The sequence below is a fragment of the Psammomys obesus genome, unplaced genomic scaffold (assembly GCF_907164565.1).
Source record: "Psammomys obesus unplaced genomic scaffold, mPsaObe1.curated_primary_1811, whole genome shotgun sequence".
Classification (NCBI taxonomy): domain Eukaryota; kingdom Metazoa; phylum Chordata; class Mammalia; order Rodentia; family Muridae; genus Psammomys; species Psammomys obesus.
Window position 1 is genome coordinate 3,594,287 of NW_026590767.1, and position 16,898 is coordinate 3,611,184.

The window sequence follows — 16,898 nt, forward strand, 5'->3', positions numbered from 1 at the left end:
ATGTGTCTGTGTATGAGAGTAAAGGAGAAAGAATGTGTATGTATATATGTATGTGTGAAAGAGAGAGTGTGTGTGTGTCTGTGTGTGTATGTGAGAGAGAGTGAAGGAGAGAGAGAAAATATGTGGGAGTGAGAGAGAGTCCCAAAGGGACAGGGTGACTCTGTCCACCTTTGTGTCCCTAGACCCTTCCTGCCCACTGTGACAGACTCCGGGGAGAGGAGGGCAGGTCCTGAGTAGCAGGAGATGGCCAGCAGAGATGCCCTTCAGGTCTCTCATAGGACAGAACTCACACGCTGAAAACAGAGTGTGAATAATGATCTCCAAAGTACACAGCAGAGCCCTAGAATGAATAAATTAGAGGAGGCACAATTGGAAGGGAAGCAGCTGTGCGCTCCCCACCAGATGGCCTCCCTGATCTGAATACTTTTAAATATTGTTTTATTTTCAATGATAAGCAAAATAAGAGTCTGGTTAACCCTTGAATGGGCAGAAGCTCCCAAAGTACTTCGGTGGAATTTCTTCCCCTCTGATGGAAGGAGCGTGGAGCTCACCTGACAATGTCTTCTGGGCAGTTTCACAAGGTGAAGCTGGATGGAGCATGCACTACCCGTTCCCAAGCAGACCAGCCCTTACCAGGTATGGCAAGAGGCAAGCAAGTGACCTGAGCATCTGTCCCAGGGTGGCCATGGAGACCTAGAATGTGAGGGGGTGCCCCTGAGGAAAACAGGGACAAATGTAAGATTCCATGTTTAGAAAATTTAAATTTTAACATCATTTTAAAATTAAGTTGTAGCAAAGTACGTAGTAAAATGAGAGTTCATGCTACCTTTCACCTTTCAAGTAACATGGAGGGAAGCCGGATAGGCACTGGCAGGCCCTATGGACCCACCAGTATCCTCATGTGCTCCTGACCATTCACAATACTACAGGTATTGAAGTGTAGCTGCTCTGTAGTAAGGGGGATGGGGGTGGGGAGGGGGACACAGGCCCTGGGCAGGGTCTGCTCTAAAACACAACACAGCAGGAGGCAGAGCTAGACAGAGCAGAAGCCCCAGCTGGCCCTCTTTCCATTGAGCATGATGACAAGTACATACCACATCAATCAGTTTCCAAGAGTGACTGTGGGTGGAGCTTGGGGCACTTTGCCTCACACTTGCACAGCTCCGTCTGTATTCCTCTTGCAAGTACAATAGCAGTAAAGTAAGAATAAACGCCAAGTAACAAAGAAGGAGCAAAGAGAAACAGGCTGGAACAAAGTCTGGTTAGCCACACCCTTGGCCTCAATTTCCCTTCTTGCCCTCATATATGTGCACTCCTTGCTGTCCTCGTCATGGAGATGAGGTAGAGGGACCGCCTGAGGCTAGAGATGACCAAACTAAAGGGCTGGGTGCAAAGAACAAGGGAAGAGTTACCTCAAGGCTTCACTTTAACCCCTCATTTCTCAAGTATCTTTGAATCAATAACATTCCCCTACTAGCCATAGCATGATGCTCAACTGTTGTCTTTCTTATTGTTACTGTCATTGTTATAATCATCATTACCATCTACATCATCATCCTCAATCAAATTCCCACTTGACTGAGAATGATGCCTTTGGGAGCCATCCCAGGAAGGACACTATCTCTTGCCTTCTCTGCCACAGTGAGAGAAAACCCAAGGGCAGACCACAGAATTCCACAGAGTGGGTGTAGATCTTTATAAACATGGGTAAGTCAAAAGCAGAGCTCCAAGAGCAAATGAGACAACATGGCTCTGGAAGTCACTGTCACCTATATCTAAAGAGCCCTTGGATGAGGCTCCACGTGACGGCTCTGACCATGAGATGGACAGGTACACTCTGATAGAAACAGAAATGCGGAAAAGAGCAAAAAATGGGAATCCAAAGCCAAGGAGTGTTAAACACAGCCCCACATCTGGACTGAATCCACCTCTTCCTGGCTGTGTGTCCTCAGGCCAAGTGCTTTACAGTTCTGGGCTCGTTTGCTTCCCTTCAGCACAGAGAAAATTGCAGCAGGAAATGCGGGAGGATTAATGGGATCATCCTTGCAAAATGCTTCCTTGATGCCACCAACTCCCAGAGCCTGAAAAATTCTGCCGTAACTACCTCCCCCATCCTGTCATTGCTTTCTCCTTTCCCCAGATCTGCAAAGAAGATCTCAGCCAGCAACAGGAACTTTGGTCTGGTATCTGAAGACCCTGCCAACCCTGAATGATGTCAGAATCCTCAAGACAGCAGACTAACAGGGTGCAAACAAGCTCATACAAAGGGTCCCCTCACCCAGCAATATATCAAAACCCACTTAGAAACCTCAGAGCACTGGCAGCAAGGGCTGCCTATGCCCAGAAAGAGCCTCCAGGAGAAACCCACCTTTTAGACTCCAATAGACCCAGTTTCTGGAACCTTAGCTCAAACCTGAAATCTAGATTCCCAACTTCTGTAAAGTAGGTCAAGCATTTCTTTATAGACATATTACCCAAGACAATAAACACAGAAGGGGAACCCCACGCCATGGCTCTCTATTACTCACAATTTAAAAGTCCCCGGTAGACTGTGTTTGCTCCCATTAATTCCTCCCCACGTATCCATAGTTGAGGCTAGGGAGGTGAGCTTCAGTGAACATTTTAACAAGGATATGTTCTCCAAGAATCCCGGTGTCTGCAGGTGCTGCTATGACACACTGGCTGGCTGGGGCCCGTGTGTCAAGGACACCACCAGCCCTGAAGGGAAGCTGCCACTCATAGCTATGTGAGGTCTGGTGAGGACATGGGGAGGCTATTACAAAGCAGGTGAAGCCAGCTGCCTGGCCCCAAGAGCTGCTGTGCCGTCAGCTCTATGTAAACAAGTTAAAAAAAAAAAAAAAAAGTACTTGTTCAAAAAATAATCAGTGCATTTTGGCTCAGGCACAGACTCCCACAAAGCAAATGATGTGTGATATGAGAAATCTGTAACCTCAGAATTAACTGCGGAAGAGTGCAAAGTCACACAGAGACCTGGGAGTAAGTCACACGGAGACCTGGGAGGACCCCTCCAGCCCCCGGGAGTTACCACCCATTCTCAGAGAAGTCAGACTTCCTCCTGGGCTTAAAAGCAAAAGTGGGAAAACAAAGACAAAAACAAAAACCTTGTAACTAGGTTCTCATCAAGTGCTGCTCTGGCCTCCCTCAGGAAATAAACATTTAACCCAAAAGTCCTCAGTCCTTAGGTCAATTCACAGGCAGCAGTAACAACACCCGTCTAGTGCCTCCACGAGTGGCACAATCCCAGGCTTGCAAAAGCACAGAGAGGCTGGGTGGCTGACATGAGCTTGCTTCGGGATGAGCAAGGCAGGCGGTCTGCACTTTGTGACACTGACACATCAGTGCACACCCCACGTCAGGCAGCAATAGCACCAACTGTGTGGCCCTGAGGAAACAGCTGCCTCCAGCCCTTTCTCCATCTCCAGGCTGGTGCCCAAAGCCACTCACTGCTCCGACGCAGTACTGCGGGAAGAATTGAAGGAGAAGCAAAAGTCCACCTGTCCACCTTCGCCATTTTGTTTGTCCTATCTGCCTCTGTGCATCATTCTCTAGCCGGTACCATTTTTCCCAATGCCAGTGGTCCCACTGACCCATCACTGCTACCTGTGCTCTAGACCTGAACCGAAGCCCTGAATCCCTCCCCTTCAGACCCTGCTCTTGCCCCTCAAGCCCCTTCCACTGGCCATCTCTGTGGGTGTCTGACAGCACCCGCCTCAACCAATCGATGACGAGCTCAGGGGTGGTGGGAGAGGCTCTGTTCACTTTTACAAAAGTGTCCCAAAGGAAGGAAACCAGGAAAGGACATGGGAAGTAAGCAGCACATATCAAAACCCCATAGAGCCACAAGGAAAAACACAAAAAACAAACAAACAAACAAACAAACAAAAACCTCCTCATAGAGGTCTCATATATATATATATATGGAAATTTAAAATTCTGCCTCTCTGGGACTAGTGTCAGTCATTAGAAACCAGTTTCTTCTTATCTTGCCGGTGGGTGTGGTCGCTAATGTGGGGGTGCTTGGGAGGCAGGCTCTAGATCCACTAGACTGAGGGTTTCCAGTGTCTACATTCGCTGTATGGAAGCAGAGACAAGGGGACTGTTATGGCCCTGGGACTCGTCACTCCTGCCGGTCCCAGTGTGCCTCTCTACCCTCTCTAAATTAGCTTTCACACTACAAAAGGCAACAAAATGATATGTCTTGGTAAATTATACAATTCTGATCTGTGTGCACAAGTTGTTTTCTCCATTTTCTTTCGTTTTGCCCCATTTTCATTTCTCACACCACTGTCAGGCAGATTTCCAAACGTACTCAGACACCACCATTTTTCACCACACGCCATAAAAACACAGGTACTGAGCTTAGGACAAAAGAGGTGTATGTTGGGGGGGTGGATCCCTTCTCCCTGCAGACATTTCATTCCTTTCCCATAAAGGAAATGTGGAAGGGTTTCAAAAACATCCAGTATGCGAGAGAACTAAAATGACCTTGCTTCTTCCCCCACCCCTCGCTCTCTTTCTGGGGCTCCCTCAGCTGTTCTCTGCCTTCTACACTTCAGAAAAGGCTCATAGCACGATGGGTAACTGACTTGGAGACAGCTGCTGGGTTTCATCGGGCGTGAGACCTGGAGTTCAACAGATTCCCTCCCAGAGAGTGCTGCAACCAGGACTCTCCTGCGGCATGGGAAGGGTTGGAGGTACAGATGAGGATGGGAACTGGTGTCTCGGCCTTTGGAGTAGCCTAGAAGGGTGGGGACTCGAACCCACAGCTGCTTCTACCTCACCACCAGGATATGCTCTCTCCTACCACTTTCTTACCCTAACCCTCCCCCCTTTATAGAACCCCCACAAAGTCATCCTAGTGACCTTCCCAATGTTCTTTTTTTTCCAAGTTAGCATGTTTATTATTTGTGCCTTTTTTAACTTTATTTTTTTATTAATTATTTTTATTTATAACAGTTTATTCACTTTGTATCCCCCCTGTACCTCCCTCCCTCCTCCTCTCCCAATCCCACCCTCCCTCTTCCCCACCCATGTCCCTCTCCCAGTCCACTGGAAAAGGAGGTCCTCCTCCCCTTCCCTCTGACCTTAGTCTATCAGGTCTCATCAGGAATGGCTGCATTTTCTTCTTCTGTGGCCTGGTAAGGCTGTTCCCCCCTCAGGGGGAGGTAATCAAAGAGCAGGCCAATCAGTTCATATTAGAGACAGTCCCTGTCCCAATTACTATGGAGGCCACTTGGATACTGAACTGCCATAGGCTACCTCTGTGCAGGGGTTCCAGGCCATCTCCATGAGTGGTCCTGGGCTGGAGTATCAGTTTCAGAAAAGATCCCTGTGCCCAGACTTTTAGGATATGTCACTGTCCTTGTGAAGCTCCTGATTCCCAATGTTCTTAACCTAGGGTTATATTCACTGTCCCACTGAAATACAATCAACTGATGACCATATCAGACAGGTTGGTTGCTTGTATTTCTGAGATTTTCACATACAAACGCTTGAGAAGAGAGAAAGAAAAAAAAAAAAAAAAGAATGACCATGAGTGGAACTCAAACACTGTTCCCCCCACCCCCCCATCACCCATCACTGGCCCCAAAGCATTCATTTCACAATTTACAAAAGAGCTGGTAACATTTCATTCGTGAAGGGGAACCCCAACCCGGGCTAAACATCTCCAAGCTGAAGGGCCAGGTCCTAGCCAAGAGCCTGTTGTCTCCCTGTGGCCGGCCCTGCTCCCTCACCAACCCAACCCTCCCACAGCTTTCAGAGACAACAGGACTGTGCAGTGTCTGCCACAGGCTCATCCCCCTCTTTTGTCCCCTTCGCTACCATCCCTCTAGCACCATCCCTCTAGCCTATGACCCATCCCGAAAGGGCTCTGCACCTGAAGCAGGAGAGGGTTACCTGCAGATCCCAAAGTAACTGGCTGAACTTCTCAGAGCCTAAGCGGGTACAGCCCCGAGTCCCAGGAAATAAAACATCCCCAGCCGCTGCACCCCACCCCAGCACACATGTCAAAAAACACCACTGAGGTGGCAGGACTGTCACAGGCAGCCTATTTCAAACCTCCTTAGAGTCATCACTGGAGATCACAAAAGACGAGGAGTCATTTTCAGGGGCAGCATGCGGTTCTTGCATATTCCTCTCCATGGATGCTGGTTCCTGACCTGTCATATTTCACTTACATCATTTATTGAAATCGCTGGCCGATTTCAGATGTATTCAGCCCAATTTGCTCAGTCATCAGTGCTAAGGGAGGAAGCAAAGAAGGGCAGGCCTCTGTCCTTCGTCCTAAGACGTCCAATCCAAGCAGGCACCATGTTCACTGGACATAAGCTTAGAGGCAATCAGTGGCCTTGGAGGATAGTCTTGTTTAACGCTTGAATGCCCAGCTGAGGAGCAGGGTGAAAACTGGCTTAAGGCCAAGGTTGTACTGTGTATGTGTGCATGTGTGTGCATGTGTGTGCATGTGAGGCAGGATCTCAGGTTGGTTTCAAACTCCTTACATAGCTGATGCTGACCTTGAACACCCAATCCTCCTGCCTCTATCTTCTATGTTCTGGAATTACACCACCTGGTATTACTATAATTTTTTTGTCCCTACCCCCATCCATTCCACCTACCCCCACAAATGTGTGTGTGTCTCTCTCTCTTTGTGTGTGTGTGTGTGTGTGTGTGTGTGTGTGTGTGTGTGTAGTGTAGTGTAGTGTATGCAAATCTGTGGGAGTATGTGCATACAGAGGCCCAGGAAGTACGTTCAGTGTCTTCCTCTACTGAACACCACTCTATTGTTTGAGACGGTATTTCTCAATGAATCCAAAGCTCATCATTGTTCATGAGGCTGGCTAGCCAGTTAGCTCCCGAGCCCACCCTTTGATCATGGGAATAGAGGGCAGGCCTGCTTGGCTTCTATGTGGGTGTTGTAGATTTGAACTCAGATCTTGCTTTTACAGTAAGTGACCTTATTCAGTAAGCCATCTCCCCAGCCCATCTCCATTTTAAGATGAGGAACTGAAACAGGCTTAGTGATGAGGTCCTATGTCCTTGTAGCCATCCCTCTGCTACCAAGGCTCAACAGATAAGCCACTCCACATGGAGTCAGGGCTGTGCCAGCCCTTATATTTTTCTTTGGGCCCTCAACCCCTCAGAAGGTGAGAAGTTGAGCCAGGTATTCTGGAATTGCCTGTGGAGCCACCCATATGCTCATTTTTTGCTTCAGTTACTTCACTAATTGAGGCAAAGGTGCTGAGAGTTTTGATATTAAGTATCTGAGTAATTGCCTTATTGCCTCTTTTTACTTCCTGTGCTTAGATACAACCTTTCACAGACTTTGAAACCCCAACTCTATTTGAGGGGAAAAGACACTAACTTCAGTATCTAACTTGCTTTCCCAAAGTGCTCGATGGCTTTGATGGCTTAAGCTTTGAGTTATAAGTTAATTGCCTGACAAAATTCTCCAACTGGTCTGCTTATCAGGCTTCAAAAACAGACTTGGCCCAGTTTTCAAGCCTGATAAAAATCTACAACAATCCATGGAAAGCACCCAGTGACCTACAACTGCCAGACTACTATGACCACCATTTCCATCACTGTCCCTAGCACCATTTCTGTAGATTGTGCTTAGTGACAGTGGGTTATGGATGCAGTCTGGTCTGCTCTATACCATGCAGGTTGTGTTTCTTTCTTGTTTCTTCCAGAAACCAGCTCCTTGAAATGCATCAAAATGAGCTCTATCAGCGCCAACAGCTGATCCTTCACACTGAACCAGGAAAAGATGAAACCATGTGCATTTTAATGTCAGCTGTCCCTCCTCTCAAATAGGAAAAAAAAAATCAGAGGAAAATGTTACTTTTAAAATGAGACATTTTCTTGTGAAGGCTCTATGATGTTTGATTTTTTAATAAAACACAAATTCAAAAAATAAAAAACACGCTTTGGGTTTTTGTTTTTCTTTGTTGCTTTGTTTTGTTTCAAAAGTGTTCTGTCTTTAGGGCCCTGAGCGAGCACACAAAGAAAGAATAGCAAGATGATCCAAGCCAGAAAGTGTCAGAGCATGCCTGCCTAGGCATTTGACCCTGAACTCGCTGCCACAGGCACAGTGGGACAGGACTTAGCAAGTCCAACACCAGCCTTTTCACCATGCAGAAGCCAAGACACTCCTGGGCTCTATATCAACCCCAGTCCCACCTTCGGATCATCTCAAGGCGACCATTAGTCTGTGCTTTGCACTCACTAAACAAGTTATAAATGCCATGATCCAACATCCCATTGAATCCCCAACTGACAGTTCAGGCTCAACTGTATCCTGCAGGTTTGGCCTCGTATAAATCACTATCTCTTAACCAGGAAAGTTGCAAAGTTCAGGTTTATCCCAGAAACTTTAAGGACTCCTTCCCCACCGGGAGCATGGTAGAGTGGACTACAAGCAGAGACACCAGGACTAGATAACATAGAAGAATCCATCAGGACTGGCTGTGGGGACTTCAGGAGTAAGCCAGGGTCTCAGGGTGACCCCGGCCTGCACTGTGAATTCACATCACAGTCACTGAGCTTGAAAGGGTGACACTGTAGGAGAAATATGACAAGAAACTAGAGAACCCAAGCTGAAGTTCCAGGCTGTACAGATATCCATCACTGGCTTTAAACAGAGAGGCAGGCACAGCTGCCCAAGCTGGACCAGCATCCCTTCACAAACTCCCTCTGAGGAGCTTGTGAAGCACATTGAGACCAGCCCGAGACCAGTACACCCGCAGATGGCCAGCTTGTCCTTGCCAGAGCAGACCCCAGTCTTCTTGAGGAGGAGCACAGATTTTCTATCCTACAACCTGATACCTGATCTCAGCCTGAGGAACTCAGAAACCAGGATTTACAAGTTAGTGTGCGTCACTGTGGAATATGCCGCCGTGAAGAAGTCACCCAAGACGAGTGTGCGCCTGAACGTGAAGGCCAGCTATTGCTCCCTTTCACTGGGGGACTCTGGGTAAGTGCTCATGCCTGCTTCCTCACGGCACACGAAAATGGTGACACGCTCCAGGAGAAAGTAGCTAGGATGGTCGGGGGAAACATTATAAAGAAATAAAGAAAAAAAGAAGCTATTGGGGAGAATAAAGCTAATCTCAGAATGACAGCTATTGTATGGTTTCTCCCATGTACCTGGATTTTTATATAGATACTAAAATATTATATGGCATAAACATAGAATCAAAACTGTCTAGGGCAACAAAAGGCAGTAATGGGGTGCTGGCGGGGGGGGGGGCGTTGAGCCAGTAGTGGGGATAGGAGAATATGCTCAACATACAATAAGTACTTGTATAACGAGGTCCTGAGTGACATAGTACCACATACAATGACATTTTTGCATCAAAAATTAAAAAGTAAACACCTAGCCTTAGGGTGGGGGAGGGGGAGGTGTTCCTCAACTCAGGTGGAAAGATGCTTGGGGAAAAGCGACAGGAAGGACGAGATTCCAACTTTGCCAGTTTCCCCCTTTTTGGACAAGAAACACAGCAGGGCTGCATAGCCAACCAGAGCCCAAGAAACCCACACAAGCAACCATGGGTCCTCAGGAGTAGTCATCCCCAAACACGGCTTCCAGGTGACAGAGACAATGGGAAACAGAGGGCTCCCTCATCTGTTCTAACTCCCTGCTGGAATTCCAGTAAGACAGGACCTGAGTGTGAGGCCCAGCAAAAGTTCATTTTCCTGAGCTATTCAACCCAACATTTCAAGATGTCACCATTTCCATACATCTTCATATAGAGGTTGTTAATGAAAATTTCTCATTTTGAGCATGTCCCATTTCGGGTGCTAAATACCCATCTGACCTGAGAATAACTGATCTGTACTTATCTTATAATATAATTTTATAGGAGTTATGTGCCCAACCTGCTCCAAATACTCTTTAAAAGAAAAAGAAAAAAAAAACTTCCAGCACTGGAGTTAAGAATCTGCTTTTAAATTTAAATTAAGTGAAATTAGGAGAAGTTACAAAGAAACGTAAAAAACCTCCTTTCCTTGGATTTACCGATCACATTACAAGTGCCTGCTGGCCACATGGTGTCTCCAGCGTGGGTCATACAGGCACATGATCTGCATGTAGACAGACAGCACGTCCAGTATCATGGAGAGGTTGGCACTGCTGGCCTGTCAGCCCTGGAAGGCAAGGTCAGAGTCTCACGTCTCACTCCCAGCTTGCAGGCCTGCCAACCAGAAGGTACTGGGAAGTCATTTCCCAGAGCCGCTATAAAACCTTGTACAACGCTTGTCCCAGTGGATAAACCCGCAAGGCCGGGGTCACACAGGTAGGCATCAGCCTAAGTGTGACAGCGCCAGGTCCTCTCCTCTTCCATTTCCTGAAGTCTCTGTATGGCTGAGCCACCGGTCTATATGGCAGCCCCAGGAGGCCCTCCTCCCAGGAGGGAGAACTCCAGGCTAGCTTCTAAACCAGCTGTTTCCATCTCAAAGCTTAGCCCTGAGACTTTACCCCAATCTACACACATACCCCAGAACATCAGGACCAAAAATGCTGGTCATGGGCCTTCCTCAGAGACTGACCAATCCCCACAGCCCAAATTTAAACACAGACTACTTTTCCATGAAGTGTCAGTGTTGAGTAGAGAGCCCCACAGGGACAGGGCAACCTTTCAGATCACCCACTGCTCTGTTCCCCAATCCCGTGGCCATCTCTTAGAATCTTATCTTTTGGCAAACTCAGGCAGAATACACCAGGAGTCCTCTCTTGAGCGTTCCCTTCTTCCAGCCCCTTATTTCATTTTGCAGGAGAAGTCCCACACTGCAATGGCCCTATCTTGGTCACTTGAAGGGCTACAAGAATCCCCCAAGGCAAAGCTCATCCCCAGCCCAGCCACCTACCCCTGCACGCATGCCCATCAGAGATCCCTCTCAGGCTTACCAACATACACAAGCTGGGACAGCCCAACCTCTGCTTTAATGCTCCAAACTGTAAATCTCAGTGGCAACCCACAGTGGAGTAGATGAACAAAACCCACTTACAAAAATGGACAAGCGGAATTAGGGAAGAATTTCATAAATGCCATGTGGAACAAAAGAGACCAAATATAAAGGGAAATAGGCCACATGATTCCACTGAGATGAAGTCCAAGATCCAGGCAAAAAAGATGGAGGCTGTGGCAGTGAGGATGGACAGCAGTTTCCCGTGAGCAGGGCTGGGAAGTGGTTATTAATCCATAGGGCAGGGCCAGGGGTGTCTAGGTTGCTGCTCATACTCCTGCCAGTTGTCCCTGGGGGAGCCGTTTGTGAACGTCCTTCAGGCTCTGTTTATCACAGATATTTTTTATGTATGTTGTACTCCAGTTTAAAAACAGCCCATGAACTCATGCCTATAATCCTAAAATTCAGGAGGGAAAATCAGGAGTTCAAGGCCAGCCTGGGCTACATGACGCCTTATCAAAAAAGTAAAAATAGTTCTACCAGTGAGGGGGCAAAGATCCCAAAGATCCCATGGGCCACTTTCTAACAGCCTAGCCCTCGCATCTCCACCAGGAAGGTAAGTGTTCCTTCCATCGGACCAATGCCATTTCCTTTCTGAGGTGCCAAACCAAACTTCCGCTGTCCATACATTTTTAAATGGTTAGCAGCCTTCATAAGCACTTAGAGCTTATTTTATGATCCAGCATGCAGTCAGACGGCTAATGACCTCCAGGTGCCAAGGTCTTAAATGGCTTCTCTCGAGTGGAGTCAGCCAGGAGGCTATAAGTCTTGCTCTACCCAGTGGTCACTGGCAGACTGGGGCACACAAGTCAGGGAAGAAATGTTAGGTAGGCATTGAAAGGAATGCCAACTACATACTCCTTCCAGCGCCTTCCCTTACAAGGAAGGCTTTCTAGGGCAGAAGCACGTGTGATTGATAGCAATCCCAGACTGGTCCTGCTACACGCCCAGAGTAGGTCTTGCTATTTACCCCCAGAATCCTCAGATCACTGCACAGAGCCAGTGTCCTCATGCAAGGAACTCTTCTAGTCCCGGGGGGGGGGGGGGGGGGGGGGAGGGGAAGGACTATAAAGTTTCTACTTCATACGATGCTTCAAAGAAATGTCTCAAACCTCCCTCAAAGACCGTAAAAGCCGATTTCTGGGACCCTAAGTGCTGGCCAGGGGAGCCCAACACCAAAGACACGGAACATGTGAGCCACTGAACTGAAGGAGGCAGAACTCTGGGGTGGTCAGAGAAGAATGTAAGATAAGGAAAACAGGGGGCTATATCTGGAGAGATGGCTCAGCGGTTAAGAGTGTCGGCTGCTCTTCCAGAAGAACGGGGTTCAATTCCCAACACGCACGTGGTAGCTGACAACCATCTGTATCTTCAGTTCCAGGAGATTCGACACCCTCACACAGACATACATACAAGCAAAACACCCATGCACATTAGATAGACAGACAGACAAAAAGATATTGTTAAAAAATGATAAGACTGCATTGGGAAATCAATGCAGTCCTCAGAAACAGGCTTCTAACATATCCTAAAGCTTAGAAGAAGAACCACAGATCCCTCAGCCATGCTGATGCCTCTTCCTTCATGATTCCCGATACCAACACCATGCTCACAGAGTGCCTGCAGACCTGCCATCAAGGGGCCTTCCAGGTCCTTCCCTCCCCTTGCTTCTGGACTCAGACCTTCCGTGCAGCAGCCTGCCTTCCAGGCTTTCGCTACCACAGCCTGGAGCTCTGGGACACTAACCAACACCCTCTCACTTAACACTACACTCAGCTAGCTCACCCTTGATAGCTCTTTTCCAAGCTAGGTCGCTTGGTTCACCTTAAAGTTCGAAGTAATTCCATGAAGGACCCAGGTGTGCATCTCTATAGTCAGGCATCACGCCTCCTGCCCTCGCAGACTGGAGAAACTGACTTATAAGCTATGGAAAACATCAGCCACAATGTCCAAACGCTGCAGTTTGTTTTTCTTCTATATCCATAGCTTGCCATTGTCCAGGACGCTGAATCCAAAGCACTTGACAGGAATCTAGTATCTGGTTCTTTCATTTGTTGGCAGAGCCTGCCACTGTGCCAGGCTCTGGGCATGGTGGGTTAAAAGGACCACAGATGGAACCCTGCCCCACTCAAAAGCTGCTGGTGCTCTGCAGAGGACAGAAATGGCTCAGGTACACTTATCTTTCCTGTTTGCCTTGTTCTCTCTTTCTCCCCCACCCCCCCCCCTTTTTTTTTAATTTGCCCATTGAGATAGTTTTTCTCCAATGCCTTTAAACCAGACCTAACCAAGTATTATCAGCCTCTCATGTCAGGTAATACAAGTATTATAGATTTCTTTAATCCTATTATTCTCCTTTTTAAAGTAAAATCAGTGATTGTGGCTGTCTTACTGGGAAAAATAAACAAAAGCAGCTTTCGCTTGAACATGTAAGCACTGTATTTGTTATTCACGGACTATGTGAAAAACACTGGTTCAGGGTTCTATGGTCCGTGACGACCCAATTCCAGACAATCAGGTATGGCTGACTTTCCCTCACTGTACCCCAGAACACCTGGCTTCCTGCCACACTTCCTCCCCATAGCCAGGAGGCACAAAAGACAGTCGCTTTTCTTCAAGTGGCACAGCCCCATTTAGATTTGTCAACTTGTGACAATGCAGGATGAGCGCAGAGTCTTGGCTGACTGGAGATTCACAAGTCCAGTGGCCTCAGTACAAACCAAGGGCAAAAGTTGGTGACCATCAAGGCCACTAAGCATCACGACACCGAGGCCCAGCTCTGAAGCAGCCAAGTATGGGCAGCCCTCCATGTGTAATTCTGAGACCCTCAGCTCCCCCGACCAATGTTTAGGTAACTTTAATCCTCATTGAAGCTTCCTATTTCCAAATGAAAATCGTTTAAAGTCTGAGCTGTCCCGGGCTGGGAGTGTCCCTCTCTGGCAGACAGCCCTTCCTTGACACTGTTCTCACTTCTCTTAGCTTCTAAGAATAGAGCATCCATCATGCCTGGACTAGTCTAGGAAGAAAGCAAAGCTTAGATGAAAGGCAGATAGGCTCCTTCCAAGCTATGCAGCTACTTGCTCCAGGGGACAGATACTCTCAATAGTTCCTTTCCTCTCCAAAATATTCTGTCCTCCCCCAGAGCCCCCAGGGAGGCTTTACAGGTTGGCATTCCTCACAGTGACTAGGGTGACCTATGGTGGCCTTTGAAATCCTGGGCTCTCTCCAAGGACATTCCACTCAGCTACAAAGGGCAAAGCCCAAGCAGAAAATATGAGAGTTGAAGCGCCAAGAGGAATGAGGAGGAGATGAACTTTCCCCATGTTGGGACTGAGATATGGAGGCAAAAAGCCAGAAAGTGATTTTGTCTTCTCAAGGCACAGCTGTGAAGACATTAGGCTTCACCAGACATCTAGATCCCTGTCCCCGCTCCTTCTGAATTACTCCACGGGTAATTACTCCAGACACTTGATGCATGGAATCTGAGAGCCACATGAAACCCCAGCTCCGATTAGAAAAATCATGATGTATCACTTCAGTTCCTCAAGCAGCCCCAGACAGGCACCCTGAGTCCCCAGAAGGGCACCCTGCCAAAACTCCTCAGAGATCCCTTCAGGGAATACAGCACACTCCATCATCTGAAAATTTCCAGTTTAACTCTCCCAAGGTACCCTGCACCGGGCCCTTCTAGGTTGGGTGTCAGAGCCAGCTGCATGGACAGGGACCCAACAGTCACAAAGTCACATTCATAAAGCCAACCCATGCTCACCCCCTCTGCATGCTTGGCTTAATGTTCTGGTGGCCCCATTTTGAAGTCCTTGGGTTTTTTTAATATGGGGCCCCTACGACCGTGATGCATTGGAGCCTGTAAATTACATTGCCAGTCTAGAGATTCATAAAGAAAGCTGGGGGTGTCACTCAGTTTAGAATGAGAATGGTCCCCATACACTCATAGGTTTGAATACTTGGTCCCCAGCTGGTGGAACTATTTGAGAAGGATTGGAAGAGGTGTGTCACTGGGGGGTCAGGCTTTGAGGTTTTAAAGCACTAACAATATTCCCAGCTTGCACCTCCTACTTGCAGATCAAGATGTGAGCTCTTGGCTGGCCCTGCCATTATCCCTCTCTCCACCAATATGACTGCTAACCCTCTGAGAGCATAAACAGCAAATTAAACGCTCTCTTTTACAAGGTGCTTTGGTCCTGTGTTTTATCACAATATGAAAGTTACTAAGACAGTTGGTAAGAATACTTGCCTAGAGTACACAAAGCCTTGGGTTCATCCCTCCACATCCCATAAACCAAGTGGGGTGACGTACATCTGCAATCCAAGCAGTGTGGGTAAAGACAGGAGGATCAGAAATCTGAGGTCACCCTTGGCTATATGTTTAGTTTAAGGGTAGCCTAGAATATATGAGACACCGTCTCAGAAACTAATTAAAACAACAATGAAGATCAAATGAAGAGAGAAAACATACCCAGGATTTTCTCCTTATGCATTACAGCTAATGAACAGTCATTTAGAAAATCACATTTTGCCTCAGATTTGGGATCATCACTGACTGGGACCTTTCTAGGAGTGTTTGGGAATAAGGACCAGAATGGTCCCTCGCCTAGGAGGAACTAGCAGAAGCCTGTTAATCACAACTCCAATCTCCGATAGTCAAGCTCTGCCTGACAATTTAGCCAGCACTGGGTCCTTTAATTTATCGCACTAATGTGGTTAGACACTGGTCCCCGGAGTCAGGCCATCTCACAGGCTCTGAGGAGAGGCCATGGAGGAAATTTATGAGCCAAGGCTTATCCCTCACAGCCTCTATAAATGGTAAAATCTTTACCTCTGTGAAGTGATGTGTTTGGTCCCCAACCAGAAGAGAAAATTAAGCCCTTCACCCAATGCCCTGCACTGTTGGTTTTTACAGCTTGTCCCCCAAGCCTGTGCAGCTTAAACACCATTTATAAACAGGCTTCATTTTAACCTTCCTTGGTAGAGAATGCAAAAACCAATTAGGTGCATGCAGATAAAGTTCCCACATTACACTATATTGGCATGCCACCATTAACAGTACTCATGACAGAGAGAGATGGGAATGCACACTTATCATTTGTGCTCTGAGCTAAGTACATGGGGTGCTGGGCAGGCCTGGCACTCAGGATATGGCATCTTGAAATCAATTTTATGTGGCCTAATTAAAACATACCAACACATAACCCAATGGGCATTAAGGCTCCTATCACATAAGATTACAGAAATCTTCCCACCTTGAAGTGCCTCCAAGGGGCAAGATAGGGATTTTTGCTTGATACTTTAAGGGACCCCAGCTCTGCCAATAGAACCATTTCACCAGGAAACCCAACTGCACATAAATTAAGAGACCTTGAAAGGTCTCAGGTAATCTCTTCTCGGAGCTGGGAGGCAACAGATGCTCAGAATGGTTAGGGCGAGTCAGTAAGAACCAGGCCAGAAGTGTGTCAAATTGATTGAAGAACTAAGCCCTAACAGGCTGAAGTCTCTGACTCAGACTGCTTAGGTCTAAGTCCCAACTCTACCACTAAGTTGCAGAAATTTGAACTGGGAACTGGGAACACTGGTGTTAAGCCTATCTCCTCAAAGGCTGTCAAGAATATTAGATGAAAGTAGCTATTAGGTACCCTATGCATACCGGTAACCATGATCAGATTTCAAGATCCCCAGTTCTCTGTCCTATGTTCCATTACACTTGGCTGAGCTGAGGCATCCCTTGTCTCTAGGAATTTCTTACACCCAGATAAGAGTGTTCTCTGGGTCCACTCTTCAGGGATAGGAACCCATAGAACACCATGCGGGCTACAGAATTTGTGAAAAGCATTAAGTGGCTCTTCCAGAATTTATTGACCTGACGGAAACTAATGTCATTGACTGCCAATTGGGAAGGA